This window comes from Tachypleus tridentatus, chromosome 13 (assembly GCF_004210375.1).
Source record: "Tachypleus tridentatus isolate NWPU-2018 chromosome 13, ASM421037v1, whole genome shotgun sequence".
NCBI lineage: Eukaryota > Metazoa > Arthropoda > Merostomata > Xiphosura > Limulidae > Tachypleus > Tachypleus tridentatus.
Genome location: NC_134837.1, coordinates 28,829,886 through 28,840,057, shown reverse-complemented (window position 1 = coordinate 28,840,057; position 10,172 = coordinate 28,829,886).

Sequence of the window (10,172 nt, the reverse complement as noted above, 5' to 3'; positions counted from 1 at the left end):
ATGAAACTAACAAATAGAAGCTAATGTTACTATTAAATGTTCTAGTTACTGTTAAAAGGTTAATGACCCATTTTAGGGGATTATCCTTTTTAATTATTGGCCATTCATTGAAAATATTAGTAAAGAGTCAATATTTAGCTTCGTCTATTACCTGCAGTCATAATCTATATAACTACTACTAAAGTAATAATATTTTAAGAATGTCATCCTTCACCACCATGCAGTCACTTTGAAACGATAATAAAAAAAATTAATGTTGCAGGAGATCTATATCATGAAACATATACTGTTCCTTCACCATGTAGTTATTGTTTGAAACTAGTAATGAGAAGTTTGTGTTTCATGAAATACATATTGTTCCTTCACCATGTAGTTATCGTTTGAAACTAGTAATAAAAGGGTTATTAAACGTTTCAAGACAGTTATTCTCAAGATAATAGTTTTAAACTATTGGAAAAAGGTTTGTCCCGCAATTCAGGAACTTCATCCAACTTTTTCACTGTATAATCCCTTCTTGAAACTAGAAGGGAAAGGTTTGTCTCATGTTTCATGAATTTAACCCTTCTTCCTTTATCATGTGATCATTGTTTGAAACTAAGGGTAAAAGGTTTGTCTGATGTTACAGATGTTAGAAATCTGTTTTTAAAGTCATATTAAATACACGTTGTAATGAGGTAAATTTTGCTGTGCGTGTAAAAAACATAAGGAACATAACCTTTACACTCGATGAGCCATCAAGTAGCAAGTCAACGAATACCGCAGTCTCATATTCCTTTCAAAATAAGCGATAAGACTTCAATAGAAATGTTGAACTTTGAAATGCGATTATTAAATGCGTGAGTACAAGTTTGTCTTTTATTAATATTATTTTGCCACATCTGGTTAAATTTTAAGTTAATCGTGAAAATATTGTTTTGAACATTGTATTAGAATATCGCTAATTATTGTGTTAAGAAGTATGATGCCTGTATGTAACTGACGCATTATTTAGAATTGTCTTTTTTTTTTTAAGTTTGCTGTAAACGATAAATGTTTGGTTTGTTTTGAATTTCGCGCAAAGCTACTCGAGGGCTATCTGCGCTAGCCGTCCCTAATTTAGCAGTGTAAGACTAGAAGGAAGGCAGCTAGTCATCACCACCCACCGCCAACTCTTGGGCTACTCTTTTACCAACGAATAATGGGATTGACCGTAACATTATAACGCTCCCACGGCTGGGAGGGCGAGCATGTTTGGCGCGACGCGGATGCGAACCCGCGACTCTCGGATAACGAGTCGAGTTCCTTAACCACCTGGCTATGCTGGCCCAAACGGTAAATGTACGGAAGTAAAAAATGGTAGAAAACAATTCGTGATTTCTGTTAACATGATGTTTGTTTTTGTCTGATTTCAGCACGTAACACACACATGCCGTTTTTTTGTAAGTGGTGTTTTTTTCTTCTTCTACGTTTCACCATGTACAGCAGTCATGTGTCGTCCTGTTAACGTGATATTTGTCTGTGTCTGTTTCAACACGTGCTACAAAATATTTCTGGTTTCTCTAAACGGTTGGTTAACGATTAAGCGCAATATGTCAGATCGTTTAATCACATTCATTAAAGAATCATACTTACATTCAAGCACTTTTCTTTTCTCTTAGTTAATGTAGTTTCATTAACACATTATTTAAAGTAGTAGTGTTTTTTGACCTTAATTAGTTTATTCACCAAGCTGTCTCTGTAATTTGGGCCATTACCGGTTCAATGAGAAACAAAAACATAAACGGGGTGTTAAAGAGTTCCCATTTAGAAAGAAGCAGATAATAAGAAAAGTTGAACGATGTTTCTCTCCAAAACCTATCTTGCTGAACTGATTTTTAATAGTGTATTAGAGTTATAGTTATATCGCAATCAATAGCGTGACTGAATAATTGGAACCAGTCTCGAAATCACTTTGATATGTAAACAGCACATCAACAAAGGCTCGTCTTAGGACTAATTAACTGGTGAATGTGGTCACGCGAATTAACACAGAGCTAGTAGTTTCAGTGGAAATGGTAAGAAAAGGATGATACTATAATAGAGTTTAGAATTGTCACGGAAGAATTGATATGATTTTTCAGGTTATACTACTTTCAACAATAGTGTTATTGTTTGTTTGTTTTCTTTTAATAAGCGAACTATGATATTAGATTCCTTGCGATGGATATAACAAATAGCCCGGTACGACTTTATTCTAGAACAAACAGGTTGTTATTTTGTCTTTTAACGAATGTTGCATTTATTAGCACATTCATTTTATCTTTATTTTGGATTACGAAATCCCTTTTGCTCAATTTGATAAACTGATAACCAAACTTGTTATTTTCTAAACCGTTATATCAGGTTTTAGGAAGTTTCTGGAAGAGAGAGAGAAAAAAATCATATACACATAATTACATACAAACTAAAAAAAAAGTAAATTCATTCAGTGTCTGTTTCATTCGTTACCCGTGGCAACAGCTTTAGGCAGATTCATGAATCAGCATCACGTATTAGGCACCACTGTGAACGGTCGTAATGTGGTAATGGAAGAATGTCACAGCACTCCACGTATAACTTTTTGTTTTTCTTCCGCTTTTTTGTGAATCTCTTTTAGCCTAGAAGAATGAAACGTCTTTTTTTTCCCGACTAATGGCGGGGGTGTAAAGCTGCGTTGCCGGAACACTTCCTATTCACTTCATCTCTCCTAGTCGTCCGTCTTTCCGCTCTCCTCTCTCCCTTCATAAACCAACAAGCCGGCTAGACATTGAAGTAATTTTCCACGCCAGACCACAAACCCAAATCCATTTTCATTTATGCTGTGTCTCCCACTGAGCAAGTGCTTGCCCATCGGAAGGATGGTTGGTCAGGCAGTATGGGCTTTCCTGCCTGTTCTTTCCGTCAAACAGACAGAATCCCCGGAGGCGTTTCTCATTTCATATAGTGCTCCGTAGGCCACCTCTAGTATAGCAAGAGGCAAAACAATGAAACCTTTGTTTCAGACGTTCATGCTTTCTGAACAAGGAAACTCCACAAATTAAATGACAAAAAGGTACAACAAATGCATGGGGAGGATAAAAAACCAACAGACATTATTGTGAACCTGGATCTCTACTCTGAGATCGATGTTAGAGAAAATAAGATTGAAGCAATTTTATGGATGTGGAAATGATTTACTGCACTGTTCTTTTAACTGCTTTCCCTAACGTGTGTTCACTTAACTAGTTCTAATTGAATCGTGATATCACTATTTTCCTCTGATTTTATAGTGTCACCAACTGAAGAGTACTACAAAACATTTACGTTTTCCTCAAGTTTAACCATCACATGCGTTTATTTGATTTTAGTTTCTTGTGGTTTTAGAAGTGTTTCCTTGTGGGTCATCGGTATGTTTACCGGTACTGAACATCGATATTCGGCGTTGGATTCTTACTGGTGGACAAAACGCTGATGGTCCAAAGTTTGGCTTTGTGTTGAAACAAAAAAATTAGTTTATTTTGGACCGTAAATAATGTAATGAACTGTATGATAAATAACGTAATATTCTACTGTTGTTGTTATGATGTCTCTGGTTAACGCAATTAATTATACAGCAAACTTCAATACATCCCAGTATATTATTACGTTATTACTAAACAGTTCTTGAGGTCTTGATGTCTTCTAGGCGATACAATTGTCACACGTCATTACAAGGTTTAAGTTTCAGGTATCTTCCGTACATTCATACAGCCATATACTGTGTTGACTCTTACGATCTCGTATTCCGGGTAATTCACTCTCACACACTGATGCAACTTTTGAGGTAATGATTCGTTATTTTCTTACGAAATACAGTGTCAAATTTTGCAGTATTTCCTTTGTACTTTCGATAAACAGTCTAGCTAAAATTTCTTTCTGATCAGAATTTATTTCAAACATAAAGTTTTGTTCGTTATTCAAGTTAAACATCAATTAAAGAACCCTAATAACTGACATGTTAAAACACACTTCTTTCATCAGGTGTGAACTCAGAAAATAGGACCAGTCACTATAATTTTATGATCGCGATTATTATTTGCTCCAGAACAAGGGGAGCTAGTACAGCTTCTGTACCTCTTTTATGTCGTCTATAAAATACAAAACACCATCAATGATAGTAGGAAAGAAATTAAATCTCTCTCTTGGACTTTTTTAATGCTGTTTGCTAAATAAATGGTGGATAATGGTAGGTAGTAAGAAAGTCTCTCCTTTTGTATTTATGTTGTCCATCAAATAAAGGACCACCAACTGGTAGATTGGAGGAAAGTCTTTCCTTTAGTATTTATGTTGTCCATCAAGTAAAGGACCACCAACGGGTAGATTGCAAGAAAGTCTTTCCTTTTGTATTTATGTTGCCCATAAAGTGAAGGACCACCAACGGTAGATGGTAAGAAAGGTCCCTTCTTTTCTGTTTTTTATTGTTTGTAATATAAAGGACCATTGATAGTAGATGGATAATGGTAGGTGGTTAGAAAACTTTTCCTTTTGTATTTTTCTACCGTTCGTAAAATAAAGGACCACTAACAGTAGGTGGGAAGAAAGGGGTGGTAACTTACTAAGGACGTTATCAGGAAAGATAGTTGTTCCTGAATTACAACCATTCAAATCTGTGTCTTAAGAACAGGGCAAAGATTTTTCCTGATTTTTAGAGAGACAACTCAGAGTTACTCGTCTTTTTAACAGAACTTAGGTTACGTATTAATTGTACTTTTGTAACAGTTATTGTACGTTAGAAACGTGATGTTATACCATTAACGAGATTTTATAGAACAGTTTAAGAACGCTCCCTGATAAGAATTTCGATACTTTACTTGTGTGTGAAGGATATCGCATAAATGCTCTGAGAAATGGGAAGTACCTTGGACGCCATGATGACTATACGGGAGTTTGTTTTCTTTAAAATCATGCAGATATTTTTACATGCGTAAAGGGTACACGTGTATGTACTGGAACGCACGTTTTTTGTTTTTACTATTAAGGGTACACAAATGTCAGAATATCACCGATGTAAATAAAAAAAAACGACTTCTAAATCAAGTGGAAATGTGTAGAGTGAAAATGTAAGCACTTATACATTCGTGCATATAGATGTATATTTATATATTCCACATGAATGTTGCATCTCTATAAAGTAGAAAATATATATCAAATAGCACAGTGATGTCTGGTAGGTATGAGGCTTTATCGCCGCTTTTAAGATATATTTACAATCTGGAAAGTCATGTCACATGAGCGAAGGGGTGGAACAGGAAAGCCTTACAATTGGCTCAAATGTCGTAAAGGGTCGCGATGCCCGTCGAAAAGAGCGGTATGAAAATGAAGTTTAACGCCAGCCGCCGTCAAGGGTGCGGCGGCCTTTCCACACGGATTGGCAGAAGGAAACCAGCAGACTACGCTATGATGCCACTTGTAATAACTTGCAAATGAGGGCCGCGCTCATGCATATCTTGCAGCCCATTAATAATAGGCACACGTTGCGACCTCCACGTTTGATAAGGATTGCCGATCGACCTTCTGGCACGGCTTGTAATCAACCTAAAGGTGTCGACTCTGGTGAAGAAGTAGATAGAAAAAAACAAACAAAAAACGCTTGATGCGCTTTTGTATAGCCTGAAGTCAAGGAATATGAAGCGGTTCCAAATTCGGTGGTTCTCGACTTGACAGTTCATATTATTTTGTTGCCTGTATAGTTCTGTTTTTTATAGAACTAAGCCTAAGAGTTATTTCTTTCACTTTGTAGGAAACAAGTTAATGCAAAGTAGTCTTAACAGAGACACCTGTGCTAGTTCTATACTTAATAACCCTTATTGCTTAACAAATACATGTTTATTAAATTTTATTTAAATGAATAGTAGCTACCTTATTTACGTTTACTAAAATACTAAATCTTTCTGAGTTATTTCATAAACTAAATTAGAAAACGATAAAGTGATACTTTTGAAAAGACAGAAATAAAAGAACAAAGAGAAAACAGATAAATAAAGAGAGGAAAATAAAAACTACAAGATAAATCGTACACTAGTACGTATACAGATAAACTAGAGAATACATTAAGTGACGAGTAAGTGAGTAGGTAAACATATGATACGTAAGTGATAAACAGATAAAACGAGAGACACAATATAGCATCTAGATGGAACTTAACTCTGTAAGAGGTAAGCAGAGAGAAGATACGAGAAACAAAAAACATGATAGAAAAGGTTTACAATAGGTGTCGTCTCCCGGTAGCATAGCGGAATGTGTGCGGATTTACAACGCTAGAAAATGGGTTTCGATAGCCTTAATGGGTAGAGCACAAATAGCCCATTGTGTAACCTTGGGCTTAACTGCAACGAAACACAAAATAACAGGTGTCAATTCTGTGAATTAAAGAGAAAGAAGACCAAACAAATAATATGATGGAAGAGGTTTACAAGAGGTGTTATATCTCTGAATTAAAGAGAAAGAAGACCAAATAAATAATATGATGGAAGGCATTTATAACAGGTGTCATTTCTAAATATTAGAGAGAAAGAAGACCAAACAAATAATATAATGGAAGAGGTTTATAACAGGTGTCATTTGTATATGTATATATACACACACACACATACACAAAGAAAATGCGATAAAAGGAAAATGAAACATGATAGACATTCATAAATGTGGAAGAAGTAACAATAACAAGAAATTTAATTAGTGAAAAGAAGCAATCAAATGATAACTAAAATTATATACTTGTGACATAGAAAAATCAGATTTGGACATATATTTCGATAAGAAAGAAAAGGATAAAAACAAGAGCTGAGGCATGAAATGAATTGTCATGAAAGAAAGTGGAGTGTAAGGTGAAACTGGAAAATGTAGCGAATCGAAAAACATCTTCTGTTGTGAAAAATTTACTAACTGAAAAATAATCCGTTACAACAGCAGATTTAAACATAAATATAAAATATATCATACTATATATTTGTATAATTCCTAGGAAATTTATTTGTGTGTGTGTGTGAGCATACTTTCTAAATTTTCTTAAATAATTTACTTTCGCCGTTGATTTTATAAAATTTGCATTCTTAAAATAATAAAGAAATACAAACAGAGCATTTATAATCCAGTTTGAGGTGCAGTAGTTAAAAGAACAAACAAGCGTTGGTAAAAGCGATGTTTATGGCCCAATGGATTGAAATGATATGACAAAAGTGATTATGAGCCTGCTTTATCCACTTGCTGTGGTGATAGTGGTGACCACAACTGTTTTGAAACACAAAGATTAGGTCTCCACAAATCTAGGCTCCTCTACACTAATAAGAGGTCTTTGCAATTATTACACGAAGCTGAATCACCGCCATCTGGCGATAAATCATTCGGTTATCGAGCTAAGCCTGCTGTGCTCACTCAAATTCCCTACTCTGTTTTTTTTTGTTCCACCTAACCTAGAGTCGCGCAATCAGAAATAGATGATCTATCAGTGCGGCAGCCAGCAGAGGGCTTATCTCACGTTTACCGGTGAATTGCGCACACCCGAATACCCTGACCATCAACTAGACGATATGCCTAACAGCACCGAACGATTTGTTAACAACTAAGATCTGATGACAAGGAGGTTATGTCAAATGTCCTACACTATGTGTGTGTATATACATACATATATATTACGAATTTCCGTGGGTAACACGTCATCTTTATCTGTGTTGTTCACAATACAGAGTATGGCATCGTGGATAACTGTCTTAAAATACATTTAGTATTTCTAAATGTGTTACAGAGGTAGCTAGTCAGGCTTAGATACTCATTGTGTTGTAAATAGTAGTGACAGCTGTCCTATGTTCTCTAATATAACAAGAATGCAATGAAAAAACTAGGTAACATAAACAATATCAAATATTAAAGAATAACTGACTAAATTACGAAACTGATAAAGCAGCAAGAAACTTAAAAACCCATTATATTACATTGTAAATAAAATACTTTACAACGTGAAGTTGTTCCGCTCTCCAGCGGAATCTTCTACATGTCTAAAAAGGTATGATTTCTTCTAACGCCGACAGGTAACGCTTTCGCACATGTTACTAATAATTATCAGTACGCTTAAATATGTTTTTATATATACTGTAGAATTTTTTTTAATCGTTAAAACTTTAAGAAGGTGAGATAATGTTGTGGGCTAAGTAGGTAACATCCCTCTCCCCAAAATAGCCCACATACAGTGATTTAGGTTTTGAAAATAGTTTCGCAATTCGCGTCTCTTGACCAGTAACTGCTTTACTTTATGTTAAACAGATTATAGTTTCTGAATCACACACGTCTTGTATGATTTGGACCTCAGGCACAAAGCTGATCCATGATTTACTTTCTATTCGCCCGTTTGGGCTTCATTTTTCAGTGGCAGACGACCGTGAAGAAGGAAGGTAATGTTTATCGACATCAAAATCGAAACGTTACACGAACTGTCAAAAACGTGCATGGTCCGTAACCACCTCTCAAGTAATGCGTGTGAAAGTTTGACCGTGGTAGGAATGAGTTCGTGGGTATGATAACTATGCAAGACCTGACTTCAATAAGACTGAACACTAGATGAGCTTAACATTGCTTACAAACTCTCGTTTGGAGTATGTTTTTTTTCTGTGTTTTTTTTTTCTTAAGAAAAAGAACAATACATTAAATAGAGTTGTTATCGAATTACTCAAGCGTTCGCGAGGTTAATATATAGTGAGTATAACATATTTTGTTAAGCTATGGGGATGTTCTACCAAAGTCCTATGGGCTATTGTGACAACGTGACTGCCATTATCAAACGATAGTAGATATATTCCGTTTATAAAGTTACCAGTACGGATTTAAACTGACATCACATTCAAGACAATATACGTTGGATTTTTAAAGTTTAATTCTTGCCTTCTAAACTGTAAGTTGATGCATAGTAACAGCTTGTAAGGAGGAGCGATGATTACCAACATGTAACTATAACTATTATAGTCAGATTAATCTGATGCTGAGAATTAAAGAAAAACACATTTTTACGATCCTTTATGTCTGTAAACAACAACAACAAAAATCCTCATAGATATATAAGTAAAGAAAAACAGTTTCACGAAAGAAAGTATTTTAATAGATAGTATATGCATCATCCTTACATTTTTGAATTATCATGTAATAAAAACAAGCAGAAGAAATAATAACCATTATGATATTTACAGATCTTCATAGAACTTGTGACTCGGTCATAACATATATATTGTTATAAAAGGAAACATTGTATAGTACTGTAAAGTTCCACTAACTTATTCAGGAGGTATATAAAATATTATTTCGATGAATAATCCGAGCATTCCTTACAAAGACAGTGCTGCCACCTGACTAATCACTCTCATTTCTTGTGAATTTTACTCTGCAAGAAACGACAGGTTTCAACACGTGACTGTTTTTTAAACAACTTACTTTTGTAAACCAATCTATGAAGAGCTAGTAGTCACGTTGATAAGTGGTCACGAGAAATCTACTGGTGAGCAAGTGACCTAATGATCTGTGTTGTAAAGAAAATCAAAACTGAATTTCGATAGTGGTGGCTAAAGTCTATAAATCTTTTCCCTGAGGCTACGTCTATATACACAAATTTAAGAACAGGGTATCATATTAGAAAAAAAAATATATATATAGTCTTCTCAATTATTTGCTTCCTCCCACCACCACCACCAGGGTCTCAAGGAAAAGTCCGAGGACTTATGATGCTAACAATGGGATTTCGATATACTCGGTAGTCTAAACAAAGATAGCCTATTATACAGCTTGGCGCTTAATAACAAGCAAACAAAACATAAATTATTTAACAAGTTATACGGTCATCTACCAATAAAATGTGTCAACCATTTTTAATAAAAATCTTAGGCCATGCTAATGATGAAACAAATAGAATTCTAATTTTGGCCTTTGTCGAACGTGATTCAGCGAACTCCAGCACTCTAAGACAGATAGCACCGCCTCCTTTAAAATGACAGTTAAGCCAGCGAATCAAAAGAAGACTTGACTTGTCTTTTTATATGTGCTTTCATGAGGTCAAAATACTTACATTTTACCAACCTCCGTTGACACCATTTACAACAAAAACTTCTTGCCTAATATACATATTTTTAGCTGCGGCATAGCGGCTTATAGAACGGCTCTGAGTTTCTTTCTTTCCT